The sequence below is a fragment of the Peromyscus californicus genome, unplaced genomic scaffold (genome assembly GCF_007827085.1).
Source record: "Peromyscus californicus insignis strain IS unplaced genomic scaffold, ASM782708v3 Scaffold_5__1_contigs__length_169319896, whole genome shotgun sequence".
In the NCBI taxonomy this organism is placed as follows: Eukaryota; Metazoa; Chordata; class Mammalia; order Rodentia; family Cricetidae; genus Peromyscus; species Peromyscus californicus.
In genome coordinates, this window is record NW_026294573.1 from 56,466,459 (window position 1) to 56,476,348 (window position 9,890).

At 41.0% G+C, this 9,890-nt stretch overlaps 1 long non-coding RNA gene across 1 annotated transcript; it reads right to left on the reverse strand.

The window, feature by feature from the left end:
- Nucleotides 1-398: 398 nt before the first annotated feature.
- LOC128097849 (uncharacterized) lies at nucleotides 399-9,620 on the reverse strand. The gene is made up of 3 exons (XR_008214008.1): nucleotides 9,522-9,620; nucleotides 8,268-8,468; nucleotides 399-1,268 (listed from the first exon to the last, which is right to left on the reverse strand). It is a non-coding gene; the product is annotated as an uncharacterized LOC128097849 (long non-coding RNA).
- Between the last annotated feature and the right edge of the window lie 270 nt (nucleotides 9,621-9,890).

Below are 9,890 nucleotides of genomic sequence, written 5' to 3' on the forward strand. Positions count from 1 at the left end.
ACAGTTTCACGGCTCATATGAACTTCAGGTTTAGCCGACGGTGGTGGCGCATGCCTTTAATCCCAGCACTCGGGAGGCAGAGGCAGGTGGATCTCTGTGAGTTCAAGGCCAGCCTGGTCTACAAAGCGGGTTCCAGGAAAGGCACAAAGCTACACAGAGAAACCCTGTCCTGAAAAACAAACAAACAAACAAAAAAATGAACTTCGGGTTTAACTGGGCATCTTCTCTTTTATCTGGAAAACCCACTTCTAGCAGCACAGTAAGGGCAGGGTGGTGATTCCACTCCAGAATATCCATGGGTGTGATTCTTGCTTTGTATATTGGCATAGAAAGCTTGACACAATCAGTTTCAAAACCATAGGAATAACCAGGCCTGGTGATATGAGCCTATAATTTTTACTACCTACTTAGGGAACAGTGAATTTCAACTGGCCTGACTAACTTTTTGAAACCCCTTCTCAAAATTAAAAACTTAAAGGAGGGTTAGGGGTCGAGCTTTAGAAGAAGAATTTGTGTCATTCATAAAAGGTGCTAGGCTCAGTTTCCAGCATAGACACAAACAAAGCACAGAGTGGCCCTACTTCTTCAGTGTCTCCCCTGGGGGAACCTGGAAAAGACTCTCCAGCCTGGAGCAGAACTCCCTAGGATGACATGTGTAGGCCTGCTCACAGGTAGTATTGTGGTATTGTGTTCCCCAAAATATTGTGCACTCTAATAAACTTATCTGGGATCAGAGAACAGAACAGGCACAATATTAAACATAGAGGTTAGGCAGTGGTAACACACCCCTTTAATCCTAGCATTCCAGAGGCAGAGATCCACCTGGATCTCTGGTGAGTTCAAGGCCACACTGGAAACAGCCAGGCATAGTGACTCACGCCTTTGATCCCAGGGAGTAATGGCAGGAGGCAGAAAGGTATTTAAGGTGTGAGGACCAGGAACTATAGGCTGGTTAAGCTTTCAGGCTTTCGAAAAGCAGTTCAGCTGAGATCCATTTGGATAAGGACTCAGAGGCTTCCAGTCTGAGGAAACAGGATCAGTTGAGGAATTGGCAAGGTGAGGTGGCTGTGGCTTGTTCTGTTTCTCTGATCTTCTGGCATTCACCACAGTACCTGGCTTCAGGTTTGATTTCATTAATAAGATCCTTTAAGATTCATGCTACAGGGTAGTGTGTTCCAAGTTCTGTTTTTAAAGCTCTTCAGGGTCCTCATGCTGTTCTCTACTGCTGCATCCTCCCTTCTTCTCTTCGCAGTTATCTCCTGCAGTAACTGGAGAAAAATCAGAAAGAGCATTTAGTTGCATCAATAGATTTGACCCTTCTGCTTGACATCTCACAACCAGGGTCTAAGTAGACTGTTCTCTTGCTTTTCCTCATGATGCAGGTGACAGGGATCTAGGAGAAGAATAGCAGCCCTGACAGGATTGTGTGACCTCAACAACATGTTACAAATTCCCCCAAACCTCACCTAGGATAGTTCTAAAATCCAAATATGTGTGCCCATTTGTGTTGAAGCTTGATTTGTTCGTGACTGTTATCCCAGCAGACCCCTTGGCTTGACCAAACCTTCCTCTGTTCCTCCCAGCCTGTCTCCAACCACGTCCCACCTGTGTCCTGTGTCCTGTGTCCTGTGTCCAGCCGTTTCTTCTAGCAGAGTATTTCTGAGTTCTTGGGCAAACTGGCTTCTCACATGCTTCCAATCCAGTTACCAGGATGTCCCAGGTCAGATCGAATTTACATGAAGTGTTTTGGGGTGGGTATACCTTGCCTGCTGGGCAGCCACACTGAGCAGCTGAGAAACATGCACAGGATGCAAATCAGCATCCCAAAGCAGAAGATGATGCTTTCATGGGCATCTGGAATGGGGTCCAAGGTGCCTTAAAGAGTACCTGTCATACGCACAAATTCAGAAGCCAAGGCATCAAAAAAAATGTGCATTCAATCCTTTAGTCACTGTGCTTCCATATTACAGATTTTCCATCCGGAAGTGTCTTAGTTAGAAATTTTATTACTGTGAAGAGACACCATGACCATGCCAACTCCTATAAAGAAAACATTTAGGGCTGGAGAGATGGCTCAGAGGATAAGAGCACCAACTGCTCTTCCAGAGGTCCTGAGTTCAATTCCCAGCACCCACATGGTGGCTGACAACCATCTGTAATGAGATCTGGCGCCCTCTTCTGTATACATAATAAATAAATAAATCTTAAAAAAAAAAAGAAAGAAAGAAAACATTTAATCGAGGTTGCCTGTTTACAGTTTCAGAGGTTTAGTCCATTATCATCATGGTAGGGAGCATGGCTGTTGGGAGTACGGTGTCCAGAGAGACATGGTGGTGGAGAAGTAGCTGAGAGTCCTACATCTTGCAGGCAACAGGAAGCTAACTGAGACACTGGGTGGTATCTGAAGCATAGGAAACCTCAAAGACCACCCCCACAGTGACATAATTTCTCCAATAAGGCCATACTCACTCCAACAAAGTCACACCTCCTAATAGGACAAAATATGTACCCCACCCCTTTCCATTTATATCTTGTTCATCCATTCACTGAGTATTTATGAAAATCTACTATCTATTGGAAGAAGCAGAACGTGTCATTAGAATATTGGAATTGGGGAGCAAACAAATAAAAAGTGAACGTCAGTTGTTGATGTATCGTGAAGAAAACAGCATTTTAAGCATGAAGATGGAGGCTGGGAAGATACCTCAGTAAAGTGCTTGCTCTGTAAGCATGCAGACCTGTGTTCAATCCCAATTACCCACGTACAAAAAGCCAGGCATAGTGGTACATACTTACAATGCCATCAATAGAAAGACAGAGACAGGAGAACCCCTGGGGCTCCATGGCCAGGCAACATAACCTACTTGGTGAGTTTCAACCAATGAGAGACACTGTTTCAAACAGCAAATGAACAAAAAGCCTACAAAGGATTGTTATGAAATAATTCTTTTGTACACTGTGAAGAAGTGTCACTCTGATTGGTTTAATACAAAGCTGAATGGCCAATAGCTAGGCAGAATTTCCAGGAACAGAGAACACTGGTAGAAGGAGGGTGAAAACACAAGGAGACACAGAGGAAGCAGGAAAACAGGATGGACAGTATGTAGATGAGGTAAACAAGCCTCAGAGCAGCATGTAGATGAATAAAAATGGGCTAATTTAAGTTATTATAACAGGTAGCTGAAAACAAGCCTAAGGTATTAACCAAGATTTTGTAATTAATAATAAATCTCTGTGTAGTGATTTGGGAGCTGGCTGGTGGGACAGAGAAAGACTCACTATAAAAGTCATCCAACATAGGGCACATATTTCCACAAAGGACCTGAGAAAGCCTTTAAAAAATTACCAATCACACAAAAACAGAGCCAAAGATGGTTTCCTAGTCCCTCAGTCTCTCATGCAAGCCACAGTACAGAGACTGTCACCCAGCCACTGCCAGTGGGCTTGATCTGCCAGTTCACCATGAACTAAGTTGTGCGGTGGTTTAATATTTTGCTTATACAGACAAAGAAGGTTACAGATATGCAGTAAAGCAGGTTCAGATGGCAAAAAAAGCTCTAAACAGACTACAGTGTGATCAACAATGTGTGTAGGCTTAAGAAAAAAAAGAAAAAGAATATAGACAGTCATAAAAATAATAATTTAAAAATAATAAAACAAAGTCTTTAAAGAGAAAAGTAAAGTAATAAAAATTAAACGATGTAGAGATGGGAAATACACAGTAAGTCTGGATCCTTTATGGTGTTGTATTGATTTAAATTTTTTTGAATGCTGATAAGCAAACAATAGCTGCTCAGAAAAAATAGATTATAAAGACTACTAAATTAAACCACCTATATATTTAAAAAATGTTTTAACTTTAAAATGCAAGTCAAAAATATGTTCCATTGAGAAGAGGTTATACTTTTGTTTCTACAGAAAACAAAAGGCTGTGGATTTATTCAATGTTGATAGAGATCAGATTTGATCAGGGAAGATCCCCTGAGAATTCTGGCTACAGACATAAATAAATAAACTTAAAAAAATACAAGATAGGTGACATATATGTTACCTGCTAAAACAAAAAAAAATCATCTTTAACTGACTTGTGTACACTGCACATTTCATACTTGTGTTAATGCAGACACATGTTGCCTTTGAAAGTTTGTGTGTTTTCATAACAAGGGGACCAGACACCAGTGAAAATGGGTGGCCCAGGTGATCTAGCCTCTTAGAGTGCCTCTGTTGCAGTTTCCTCTGAATTGTGCATCCAGAACAGCTTCAAGCTGCTGGATGACATGGTCTGGTCTCATAGACCATTATAGCCAGGACTTGACCATTATCCTAATTTTCTCAGGTCCCCAAATATGCCAGCACCCCCAGACAGCAGGAAGCTATCTAGAGAACACAACACCCACATTCCCAAGAGATGAGAGTGGGTGATTTTTTGGTCATTCAGTAGGTTATGGATGCTTATCATTGTTTATGGGGGTTGGTTACAAATTGTTATTTATCATGGTCAGAAAAAAAAAGATGAGATTCAGAGATCTTTTTGAAGAGAAAAAGTGGAAATATAGCATAGAAATGATGGGATAAAAGGGTGGATTGTTGAGTCTACTTTTGAACAACCACTAGTCTCAAATATTTTACATTGGTATGGATTTTTGTATATTGATACAAATTTAAGGTTATTTTTGTTATACTGTATATATGCTTCTGTTCTTGTTTAAAGTATTGTACCTATGCAGCTCATTTTAAAATGCAATGTAAAGTTCTAGTCCTTGAAAGCTATGTAGGATAATAAAGAAATACAGGCTAGTAGTTAGTCATCTATGACAATCAAACTTATAGTAATTTTAATATATTTTCAAAGTCAATCAGTAATATATTTTAAATTATAGAATATGGCATGTAAAGTGTTTTAATAACATAGGGCTTTTCATGACAGTGAGACACATCTGCTCCTGGCAGCACCAATTTACTTCAAAAAAAGGATGATGGGCATTGAAGAACCTTCATATAGGGTCACTTTCTTTGTGGCAAAAACTAGCCACTGGGCAAAGAAACTGCCTTTGTCACAATTGCTGGCAGTATGTTCTCCAAATTGTACAAGTAGGACACAAAAGAAAGTGTCTGCCAAACTTTGCCAAGACAAGGTAGGACAGTCCTTCAAAATTCTTGCTTCACAGAAAATCCTGTCAGATATACTAGGCTTGTAGGCCAAAGACAGATGCCCCAACATTATAGAGGAACCTTGGGTGATTGTCCAGGCAACCAGTTGTTTCTGTCATTTCTTATAGCTTTAGAAGTTTCTTGCTCTGCACTTCCTGTTTACTTGGGTAATATTATATCATTCTCAGGTCTTTGGTAGTGTTGAAGACTACATAGTTATAGTTATAGTTTCCCTTAGTCATGATAGAAAGCAAATTAGGTACAAAACTCTGCACTTGTCAAGAGAGAAGAGATAATGGAGTAATTTCTCTGAATTTGCCCAATACAAATGAACTGGACATTGCAAATGTAATTCTTACCTGATAATTGTTCTTATTGTAAATAGTTTTGCTGTGTTAGAATTAAAACTTTTCTTTTGTATTTAGACAAAAAGGGGGAAATATTGTGAAATAATCGTTTTGTACACTGTGAAGAAGTTTCACTCTGATATTGGTTTAATAAAAAGCTAAATGGACAATAGCTAGGCAGGATTTCCAGGCATAGAGGACGCTGGGAAGAACGGTGGAAACACAAGGAGATACAAAGGAAGCAGGAAAACAGAATGGACAGTATGTAGATGAGGTAAACAAGCCTCGGGGCAGCATATAGATTAATAGAAATGGGTTCATTTAAGTTTTAAGAGCTAGCTAAAAACAAGCCTAAGCTATCGGCCAAGCTTTTGTGTAGCATGAATCTGATCAATAATAAGATTAAACCTGGAGCCAGATATTGGGGTGAATGCTCAAAGATCAGAGAAGCAGAACAAGCCACAGCTACCTCACCAATACCTCACCAATTCCTCGCCAATTCCTCAGCTGATCCTATTTCCTCAGACTGGAAGCCTCTGAGTCCTCATCCAAATGGATCTCAGCCGAACTGCTGCTCAAAGCCTAAAAGCTTAACCAGGCCTAGTTCCTGGTCCTCACACTTTATATACCTTTCTGCTTCTAGCCATCCTTCCTGGGATTAAAGGCGTGAGTCACCATGCCTGGCTGTTTCCTGTGTGACCTTGAACTCACAGAGATCCAGGTGGATCTCTGCCTCTGGAATGCTAGGATTAAAGGCCTGTGCTACCAATGCCTAACCTCTATGTTTAATATTGTGGCTGTTCTGTTCTCTGATCTCAGATAAGTTTATTAGAGTGCACAATATTTTGGGGAACACAATACCACCACACTTTCATAATTAATAATTCTCTGTATAGTGACTTGAAAGCTGACTGGTGGGACAGAGAAAGATTCGCTATAAAGGATAGGCAGTACCTGAGCCACAATACAAAAAGCTGTCCTCTGGCTTCTACATGTATACACACACACACACACACACACACACACACACACACACACACACACGTGCAGGGAGACAGTGCAATTGGTGAAGTGCTTGCCACTCAAGCATGAGGACTTGAGTTTGGATCCCTAGAACCCATGTAAAAACAGTCAGGTGTAGTAGTATGGACCTGTAATCCCATCAGTGAGGAGGCAAAGACAGGAGGGTCTCCATTTCTTGCTAGCTAAATACCCTAGTTAAATCAGTAGACTCCAAGTTTGGTAAGAGACATTGTCTCAAAAAATGAGATGTGGAATAATTAAAGAAGATACCTGATATCAATCTCTGGCCCCCACATACATGTGCAAATATGTGTGCCTATATGTACAAACACACAAACTTGTTGCAGTGGTTTGAATAAGAATGACCCCCATAAGTTCATATATTTGAATGCTTAGTTTTGTCATCAGGGAGTGGCACTATTTGAAAAGTATTAGAAGGTGTGGCCTTGTTGGAGTAAGTGCATCACTTGGGACAGGCTTTGAGGTTTCAAAAGCCTATGCCCAGTCTGTCAGTCTGTCTGTCTGTCTGTCTGTCTGTCTCTCTCTCTCTCTCTCTCTCTCTCTCTCTCTCTCTCTCTCTCTCTGCCTATGGATCAGGATGTAATTCTCAGCTACTCAGCTACTGCTCCAGCATCTGCCTCCATGCTGTCATGCTTCCCACCATGACGATAATGGAATAAACCTCTGAAACTATAAGCAAACTCCAATGAAATGCTTGCTCTTATAATAGTTACTTTGCTCATGGGGTCTCTTCCTAGCAATAGAACAGTGACTAAGACACTTGTGCACACATACACACACACACACACCAAGTGGCAACATGAGGATTTAATCTATATAGGAAGTGATTAGGAGAGATGTTTTTGATTCTATAATTTTTATTTTATTTTATTTTTTGGTTTTTCGAGACAGGGTTTCTCTGTGTAGCTTTGCGCCTTTCCTGGGACTCACTTGGTAGCCCAGGCTGGCCTCGAACTCACAGAGATCCGCCTGGCTCTGCCTCCCGAGTGCTGGGATTAAAGGCGTGTGCCACCACCGCCCGGCTGATTCTATAATTTTTAAGTGGGCAGAGCCTTAAGGGAAATGAAGCAGTAAGCCACATCCCAGGGCAGCAGAATGGAAGCAAATGCAAGGACCAACTGCAAAGCAAGAGCATATGTAAGAGTTAGAGGCAATGAAGGAGGCCTAGGAAATGGAGCAGGGGTTGGGGAGGAAGAGCCACTGGAGAGGAGGTCCAAGAAGATCTTGTGGGCACTCAAGCCAGTGGAAAGGGCAATGTTTAAAGTGATAGGGAAATCCACTGAGGATTTCATCAAGTTGATCAAGCTCTCTCTAAAGGCTCTGTCTGTATAGTTGAGAGCGAATAGATGTGAGGGTAGGAAGTCATTGTAATAGCTGTAGCAGGAGATGATGGAGACTGTGACTGAGGTGGTGATGCTGGGAAATGTGTAAGTCACTTAAGAGCTCTGCAGTTCACCTTGGCCAAAAAAAGAAGCAAGACTCTAGGATTCTGATATGCTTGCAAGCTGAGGATTTATTTGTTTTTTTCCCTTTCCTAATTTTATTGCTATATATTTGACAAGCACAAATTGTGTTTATGTGGCATGTAACATTGCAATTTGACTGAGCCATCTTGCCAGCCAGATAGCTCAATTTTTGATGTTTTCTATAATAGCTAAATTAATTTATATTTGCACCATTCAGGAATGAGGGTTTCCTGTCTTTCTTGCCCTTGCCAATACTTACCCCAGTCCTCTGGAAGAGTAGCAAGTGCTCCTTTCCATACACTGAGCCATTGCTTCACTTTTCTCATTTTGTGAAACAGATGTTTCCAATGCAGAGTTAAGCTTCGTGGTGATGTGGTGGACAGTGATTATAGGACCTCCAGTCATCATAGATAATTCAAGGAATGGAGAGGTGATAGATTTCAAGCATCTTTGGAATTCCCTAAGGGAGGAGGCAGGTATATAACAAAGATGTAACCAACTGTTTGAATAAAGGTTTGATACAAAACTGAGAAAATGTCACTTACAGGTAGCAGCTGAAACCACTGGGATAAGTTAAGAATAGTCTTTTCCCGTTCCTATATTATGCAGTTTTCCTGTGAGCTACATGTATCTTGATTAATAAAAGAAAGAAAAGATAAAGGGTAATTGTTCTAGGATACTGTGTTAAGGAAAGGCAGGGAAAGGAATGCATTTCCTGGAGGTATAATTTTTTTAATGAAGTAGCTCTATATTTGTTAGTTAGGAAAAAGAAGACAACTTAGCCACTTGGGCATAAATCCCTCACATTGTACTACCTGGGGTTTGAAATTTTCATTGGTGTGGGTCAGCTGAACCACCTGAATATATCTAAGGTATTTGGCAGTGTTTCTGTATGGAACATGAACTTACTTTGTTCAGCTGTGTGGTTTGTGGGCTCCTTGAGGAAACTGTGCACATGTGTAAGTTTCGTGCAAAATGTTTTTGTGCTTTAGAGTGTGTGTCAATGTGTTTTGTCAGTTAGTACTTGCTCTATCAACCCAGTAGCCCAGGATCAGCAGAGTTGGGCTCCTGTACTAGCTCTCATTATGACATCTTCAAGTCATAGTGACATCTTTAAGTTCAGATGATCACTCTGCTCTCTGTAGTTGAATGACCATGTGCACTTCTGGCCTCACTCTGAAGGACACCAGGACACTGTGATTCTGGAAAGGCAGTCAAGACAGCTAGGTGAACGGGATACCTGGAAACACTGCAGTATAAAGAAGAGCTGGCAGAACTAATATGCATTCTATATGGGAGTGGGCAACCAGGGAAGGATGTGATAATACCTTTAAAAAAATTGACTTGATCCTAACCTACATTGTGGCTGAGCCAAAGAGAGAGTTTTTAGCTCACCAGTCACAGAAAAAAACAAACAAGCAACAACAAAAAACAATTTTGATAGTATTTCTCACCCAATAGTGAAATGAACTGCCTTGAGAAATGACAGAAAGATTAGGTTCAAGGAGCAGACCTGAGATTGAACTGCATCTTCCTGGATCTCTTCTCAACTTGCCCTTGGGTGATGAGAGCCAGTACAGAGCCCAGCCCTTTGGACGCCCACATACCTGTGACTGATAGTGAAAACACAGTCAAGGACTAGCACATGAACACATTCTCATGCACAAAACCATGCTGCATGGACCCTCCCCTTCATTTCCATTATTTTCTCCCCATATTTCTATGTTACTATAGCTCTAACATAAGGAACAAAATTGCATAGATTTTTTTTTTTCTAAATGGCTATTAAACTTTTGGTTCCTTTTCTATCAGGATGCACACTGTCAGTTTGACCTGAGATAATCCTAACTCTTCTGAGAGATTTACAGCAAGGCAAATACCT